The following is an 8280-nucleotide window of genomic DNA, read 5'->3' on the forward strand; positions in this document are numbered from 1 at the left end:
CGCTTGCTCCTTGGAAGAAAAGCTATGATAAACCTAGACAGCATATTAAAAAGCAGAGACATTACTTTGCCAACAAAGGTCCATGTTGTCAAAGCTATGATTTTTCCAGTAGTCATGTATGGATATGATAGTTGGACCATAAATAAGGCTGAGCACCAAAGAATTGATGGTTTTGAACTGTGGTGTTGGAGAAGACTCTTGAGTTTTTCTTGGACTGCAAGGAGATCAAACCATTCAATTCTAAAGAAAATCAATCCTGAAAATTTGTTGGAGGAACTTCTGTTGAGAAGCAATCTCCAATATTTTGGCCACCTGATTTGAAGAGCTGACTGATTAGAAAAGACCCTGATTCTAGGAAAGATAGCTGACAGGAGGAGATGGGAATATCAGAGGACAAGATGGATGGATGGCATCATCCACTCAATGGACATGAGTTTAAGCAAACTTTGGGAGATGGTGAAGGACAGGGAAGTTTGGTGTGTTTCTCTCCATGGGATTGCAAAGCATTGGACATGCCTGAGCAACTGAACAACAATTGAATGATGACAAGGTTACTTGAGGAAGAGTAACTAGTGTTCAGTCATTGGGTCATCTTAATCACTTAATATCCTATTCTCCTGAGGTCACTATATATATATATATATATATATATATTGTGTGTGTGTGAACATTCACATGGGACACAAATATCTTCATGTTTGTGCCCATTTAGAGAAATTATTAACATAACTCTTTTACAGATTTCCTTGTCATCAATTTCCAGTCATTTTCCTTCAAAGGCTTTGAACATCCCACCAAACCACTGGCCAAAGCCAATGAATGGGTATATATTCACACATCTGTCCATTTCTCCAGAATAAATTGAACAACCAGGTGCAATGATTACAGTTCTGCGCACTGGAATGTTTTCCCATCACCAGTGTCCTTCAGGGATGTCAAGGAGAGGAGTTTCAGTGCAACAGCTATTCACTTTCTGATGCTGTCAGGTTAGGTTGCTTCCATGTCCTGGCTCTTGTAAATAGTGCAGCTGTGAACATTGGGCTGCATGTATTATTTGAATCGTGATTTTCTTGGGTATATACCCAGGAGTGGGATTGCTGGGTCATATGGTAATTGAATGTTTCGTTTTTTAAGAAACCTCCATACTGAGTGGTTGTCTACTTTTACACTCACAAGAATAGGGCATGGAGGTTCCCTTTTCTCCATACCCTCCGCAGCATTTATTCTTTGTAGATTGATGATGGCCATTCTGACCTGTGTGAAGTGATGCCTCATTGTATTAATATTTTTGATTTGCATTTCTCAAGTAATTAATGATGTTGAGCATCTTTTCACTTGTTTGTTGGCCATCTGTATGTCTTTGCATAAATGTCTATTTAGACATAAATGTCTAATAGGTCTCTGCCCATTTTTTATTGGGTTGTTTGCTTTTTTGATATTGAGCTGTATAAGCTGCTTGTATATTTTGGAGATTAATCCTTGTCCATTGCTTTGTTTGCAAATATTTCCTACTATTCTGAGGGTTGTCTTTTCAACTTGTTTATAGTTTACTTTGCTGTGAAAAAGCTTTTGAGTTTCATTCAATTCCATTTATTTATTTTTGTTTTTATTTTCATGACTCTAAGAGGTGGGTCAGAAAAGATCTAGCTGAAATTTATGTCACAGTTCTGCCTATGTTCTCCTCTAAGAGTTCCATTGTGTCTGACCTGACATTCAGGTTAATCTATTTTGAGTTCATTTGTGTGTATGGTGTTAGGGAGTGTACTAGTTTCAACGCACTGTGGTACCTGAACGGGAGGGAAGTCCAAAAGGGAGGAGGTAAATATATATGTATGACTGGTTCATTTTGCTATACAGTAGAAACTAATACAACATTCTAAAGCAGCTATATGCCAACAAAAACTAATTTAAAAACTGAACTCTCTATAGTGACTGCTTCTTATGATTTCAGAGTCTATAATTCCCTGTGTAACAATCTGAATTTTTCATAAATGTCCAAGCTCAAAATGCCCAGGAGAAAATCTTAGGTTTGTCCTAATGGGAGTCCATGGGATCTATCAGGGGAATTTTATTAACAGTTCTTCAATCACACTTTTTCTGCCAAAAGCACACAGTTATAAAACTGGTTGAGTCTTGTGTTCCAAACAAATTCATATAAAAAACATTTTCCTGAGCTTGGAAAGTGAAACCTCCAAAATGAATCAATGTGCAAAATATTGCTGCTGGTGTTCTTGTCAAAGCAGTACTTTTGCACTATTTTCTACTTTGAATAGTCAAACACTATAAGGATGCCAACTTGGGTAGCTATAGGTAAGACAGAATGATTTCTGTAACATCTATTTTTAAAACTGATGTTAAAATACTGTTAAATTTTATACTAATTTGATTTGGTTTACAAAATGCCAACAAAGACAGTTGAGAATGGAAAACAAATAGTGAATAATCTGTCTATTTTATTATTATGAGTCAAATCTAGATGAGCAAAATAGATTTAAGACTGTATTGTACTCTTTAATGATACATAATTATATGATTAATTATAGTGATTTCATAGGATATGTTTTGGAGAACTAGAATATTAAAAAAATAAATGTGAGTTTACAGAATCATAATCCTTCCTCTGTAAGAAATCCTTCTGATAATTTTGCTCAAAATATATATCCCATTAACTTAACTACATTCTTTGATTGATTTTTAAGTTAAATCACTGAAATAATAACCTCTCTTTCCTTTAACCCAATTCTGACAGCAATTTGTTTGGAAATAAAATAATTTCATTGAAATATAATTTCATACATATATATGAAATTGATTTTTTACATATATATATACACACACAAAGGTTGCAGGTATGTGTGTGTGTGTATGTATATATATATATATTTGTGTGCATATATATGTATATATATATGTATATAAAACTGTATGCAGAAAGTGCTTCCTAAGTGCTCTTTCAAATTTATGGCTCAAGTACCTACACATTAAATTGAAATTTTTTGTTTGTTGAATTGTTTAAAATTATATAGAAGAAAGCACATTCAAACAAATATATATTTAGCAACTGCAGCTGTTGCCACTGTTTATTTACATTGCCTGTATTACTATTCCAGGCTGGGGGTTAAATTGTTTTTCTATAAAACTGGTAGGGCAATAAGTACTCTCAATTAAATCCAGCTTCTAGAGAATGTCACCTCTCTGTGACAACAGACACTCTAAGTAGAGGTAGCATATTTATTAACAATAGAAATTTATAAAGTAAATTATCTTGTCAAATCAGTGAATTAATATATTTCTGGTTTGACATGTTCATAACTAGCTAATAATCTGGTTCAAATGATTGTGAAATAAATGAATACTTATTATTACTATTCAGTTCAGTTGCTCAGTCATGTCCAACTCTTTGCAACTCCATGGACTGCAGCACGCCAGGCCTCCCTGTCCATCACCAACTCCTGGAGTCCACCCAAACCCATGTCCATTGAGTCGGTGATGCCATCCAAACATCTCATCCTCTGTCATCCCCTTCTCCTCCTGCCCTCAATCTTTCCCAGCATGAGGGTCTTTTCAAATGAGTCAGTTTTTCGCATCAGGTGGCCAAAGTATTGGAGTTTCAGCTTCAACATCAGTATTTCCAATGAATATTCAGGACTGATCTTTAGGATGGACTGGTTGGATCTCCTTGCAGTCCAAGGGACTCTCAAGAGTCTTCTCCAACACCACAGTTCAAAAGCATCAATTCTTTGGCACTCAGCTTTCTTTATAGTCCAAATCTCACATCCATACATGACCACTGGAAAAACCACAGCCTTGACTAGACAGACTTTTTTGACAAAGTAATGTCTCTGCTTTTTAACATGCCATCTAGGTTGTTCATAACTTTCCTTCCAAGGAGTAAACGTCTTTAATTTTATGGCTGCCATCACCATCTGCAGTGATCTTGGAGCCCAGAAAAATAAAGTCAGCCACTGTTCCCACTCTTTCCCCATCTATTTGCCATGAAGTGATGGGACCAGATGCCATGATCTTTGTTTTCTGAATGTTGAGCTTTAAGCCAACTTTTTCACTCTCCTCTTTTACTTTCATCAAGAGGCTCTTTAGTTCTTCTACACTTTCTCCCATAAGGGTGGTGTCATCTGCATATCTGAGGTTATTGATGTTTCTCCTGGCAATCTTGATTCCACCTTGTGCTTCCTCCAGCCCAGCGTTTCTCATGATGTACTCTGCATATAAGTTAAATAAGCAAGGTGACAATATTCAGCCTTGATGTACTCCTTTTCCTATTTGGAAACAGTCTGTTGTTCCATGTCCAGTTCTAACTGTTGTTTCCTGACCTGCATACAGATTTCTCAAGAGGCAGGTCAGGTGGTCTGGTATTCCCATCTCTTTCAGAATTTTCCACAGGTTGTTGTGATCTATACAGTCCAAGGTTTTGGCATAGTCAAAAAAGCAGAAGTAGATGTTTTTCTGGAACTCTCTTGCTTTTTCAATGATCCAGAAGATGTTGGCAGCTTGATCTCTGGCTCCTCTGCCATTTCTAAAACCAGCTTGAACATCAGGATGTTCACAGTTCACATATTGCTGAAGCCTGGCTTGGAGAATTTTGAGCATTACTTTGCTAGTGTGTGAGATGAGTGCAATTGTGTGGTAGTTTGAGCATTCTTTGGCATTCCCTTTCTTTGGGATTGGAATGGAAACTGACATTTTCCAGTCCTGTGGCCACTGCTGAGTTTTCTAAGCTTGCTGGCATATTGAGTGCAGCACTTTCACAGCATCATCTTTTAGGATTTGAAATAGCTCCACTGGAATTTCATCACCTCCACTAGCTTTGTTTTTAGTGATGCTCCCTAAGGCCCACTTGATTTCACATTCCAGGATGTCTGGCTCTAGGTGAGTGATCACACCATCATGATTATCTGGGTCATGAAGATTTTTTTTTGTACAGTTCTGTGTATTCTTGCCACCTCTTCTTAGTATCTTCTGCTTCTGTTAGGTCCATACCATTTCTGTCCTTTATTGAGCCCATCTTTGCGTGAAATGTTCCCTTGGTATCTGTAATTTTCTTGAAGAGATCTCTAGTCGTTCCCATTCTGTTATTAGCTACCTTTACAATTCCCAAATCATTATTTCTATTATGCTCCTGTGGAATCATAATGCTTAGTACATATCACCTGGATTGTCAGAGGTTGCTCCTTCCAAAAACTTGCCACCACATCTGAGTTTTCAATCTGAATATTTGGTGACTTTTTACCTGGTAATCAAGTAACTCTTATGACTTTCTCTCTTTTACTAACCACGCTTTTACATCTAATATGTCTGCAAGTGCTAGTGGTTCTACATTCTGATTTACTTTGAACTATCTGTTTGAATTCCTCATCACCCCAATGTCAAAGCACACATGGAATTATATTTCTGCATATTATTTTCATCACCTAGGAAACATTAATAAAATTACTAGATAACATTCATGACCTAGAGAATCAACTTTGATAATAATACCTCAGAATCTATTTTGTACCCCTCCTTCTCCAGACACTTCTAATGTGTAATCTGTTGTAAGAATCACTGATCAATAGTCACAGCTTCCAGATTAGTACTTCTGACCCTAGGCTACATCCCCTGAAGTCTGCTTTATTCACCCAGTTATTTAACTTTAAAAATAACTGAGGATGCATCTCTATGTTTTAAAATTTTTCAGTTTGTCTATTCCTTAAAGAATAAAATTCAATAAAGTTTCATTAGTGTTCAATTTATTTTATAATCAGGCCCTTCTAACATCTTAATTTGACACTATATCCATGCCCTAAACACGTTTCCTCAATCTCATTTAATAATCCCCCATAAATTCGATCATGTTCAGAATGTCTTTCTCTTCTTCTACATCCATTCATACCTGTACATTTTTTGAACTGAAATAATTACATTATTCCAGTAAAATGATTTCTGCTAATACTTTTCAAGCATTTGGTAAGAGTAAATAAAATAAAGAGCATTCAAGCTTGGTATATGGCTCTATTCATATTACCCTAACCAAACTTCCTTTTTAAAATTCTTAAGAAATGTTTTCTCCTTTACTGCATTGTATTTCAGATGCAATCTATTAATGATATGGAAACAAAAAATGCAACAGAGCTGACAGAGTTCATTCTCACAGGACTTACACATCAACCAAAGTGGCAAGTGTCCCTGTTTCTGCTGTTCTTGATAATATACCTCATCACCATCGTGGGAAACCTTAGTCTAATCACTCTCCTCTGCAATGACCCTCAACTTCACATCCCCATGTACTTATTCCTAGGGAACCTGGGATTTGTGGATATTTGGTTATCCTCCACAGTGACCCCCAAGATGCTGCTCAACTTCTTTGCCATGAGCAAAATGATCTGTTTTTCTGAATGCAAGATACATTTTTTTCCTTTGTAATCTGTGTAATACAGAATGTTTTCTGTTGGCAACTATGGCATATGATCGTTATGTGGCTATATGCAAACCACTAATTTATCCAATGATCATGACCAACAGACTATTTTGTCATATTTTGGTGGTCTGCTTCATGCCACACTTCATAATGTTTTTTTTTACTCAGATTAACCTTCTGCAATTCCAACACAGTATATCACTTTTACTGTGACATTATACCCCTGTTTAAGATTTCTTGTACTGACCCTTCTATTAACATTCTGTTAGTATTCATTTTTGCTGGGTCAATACAGACATTCACCATTTCTATTGTTCTTATCTCTTATGCACTAGTTCTCTGCACAGTTTTGAAAAAGAAGTCTTTACAAGGCATAAGGAAGGCCTTCACTTGTAGAGCCCACCTCCTATCTGTCTCTTTATACTATGAGCCTCTTCTCTTCATGTCTGTGCTCCCTGGATCTTTACAAGAAAATGATTAAGATATGATGGACTCCCTCTTTTACACTGTCATCATTCCTTTCTTAAATCCAATTATCTACAGCCTCAAAATAAGAAAGTCATAAATTCACTGGCAAACATGTTGATAAGAAAAGCTTAAAATTCGTATTACTATCTGTCCTCTGGTTAAATAGTCATATAATTGTGGAGATCTGATGTTGCTATTTGTAGTTTTGCGTATAAGTTTGTTCCTCTTATAACTATCCTAGAATTTTAATGACTCACTAAGGTGGGATTTCTAGTAAACATCTTAAAATATGCAAATATGTAACTCAAAACCAAGAATAAAGATACATTTTAATCGTGTTCATGTAATATTAGAATAATTAAGGAGGAGAGAAATTATCATAGTTCACACATATATTCTCAGTGTGGCTTCATAAATGCATTAAGCAATACAATAGTATAATCACTGAAGAAAATTTAATATAATGTCTTTGATAGCAAAAGCTCTGTGTAGTCTAGGGACTTACATTACATTTAATTTTATAGTAAAGTTAGGATTGTTTATGAGTGAATGGAGGACAATTGCAGGACTTTGTGTCTATAAATAATCGAGAGAGAATTGAAATGAATACTTTAAATGAAGTAAAAGTGCAAGGCTTATTATCAATCTTGTGATGAGCCCATGAAGATTACTAGGCCTACAATGGTTACTGAATGTCAGATCACCTTCCTGTTGTTCAGTCGGTCAGTTGTATCCAACTTTATGTGACCCTACGGACTGCAGCACACCAGTCACAACAATTGCAAGTATCATATACCTAAAGTGATTAATCTTGCTCTACTTAGCAAGAGGATTATCTCCTGTTATATATTAAGAGAAACTCTTTAGGTAGATGTTTGGATTAACAATTAAACAGTATAAGTAAAAATATCATTATTACATATATCCAAAAGTGAAGCTCACAAGATTAGACCAACTCATTTATCTTGTTTTTGTTCCCTAAGGGACATCCCCAAGCCTCAGAAATGGAGTGAATAATCACAGTCCAGATACTTTTATTATTTTTCACTATAGGATCCATGTTATTGCATATTGCCCTGGATTGTTATTTTGTTGCTGTATAATATTCCCATTGCTCTATATGTTATCTAATTTTTTTTCCCTGTAAGTTATCTAAATTTCTGTTTGTTCACAAACTGTTATGAATCAAAGCCTATATTTCTAATATAGGCAACTGGTGCATATTTCTTTGATAACCACAAAAATTTGATTCTATAACTGGATTTTTGTTTGAATGAAAAGGTTGAGCACAATGTATCATCTACCAAGTTCTTCTTTAGATTGGGTAGGTATGAAATAAACACTGGAGGCCTGTCAGATGACAGACTTCCTTTGGAGCCTTCTCTTCAATATGTCTA

General features: G+C 35.7%; 1 pseudogene; it reads left to right on the forward strand.

Moving 5' to 3' along the window:
• Positions 1–6105: 6105 nt before the first annotated feature.
• LOC138430580 (olfactory receptor 5H2-like) lies at positions 6106–7015 on the forward strand (annotated as a pseudogene).
• The last annotated feature ends 1265 nt before the right edge of the window (positions 7016–8280 follow it).

The sequence above is a fragment of the Ovis canadensis genome, chromosome 1 (assembly GCF_042477335.2).
Source record: "Ovis canadensis isolate MfBH-ARS-UI-01 breed Bighorn chromosome 1, ARS-UI_OviCan_v2, whole genome shotgun sequence".
Lineage (NCBI taxonomy): Eukaryota > Metazoa > Chordata > Mammalia > Artiodactyla > Bovidae > Ovis > Ovis canadensis.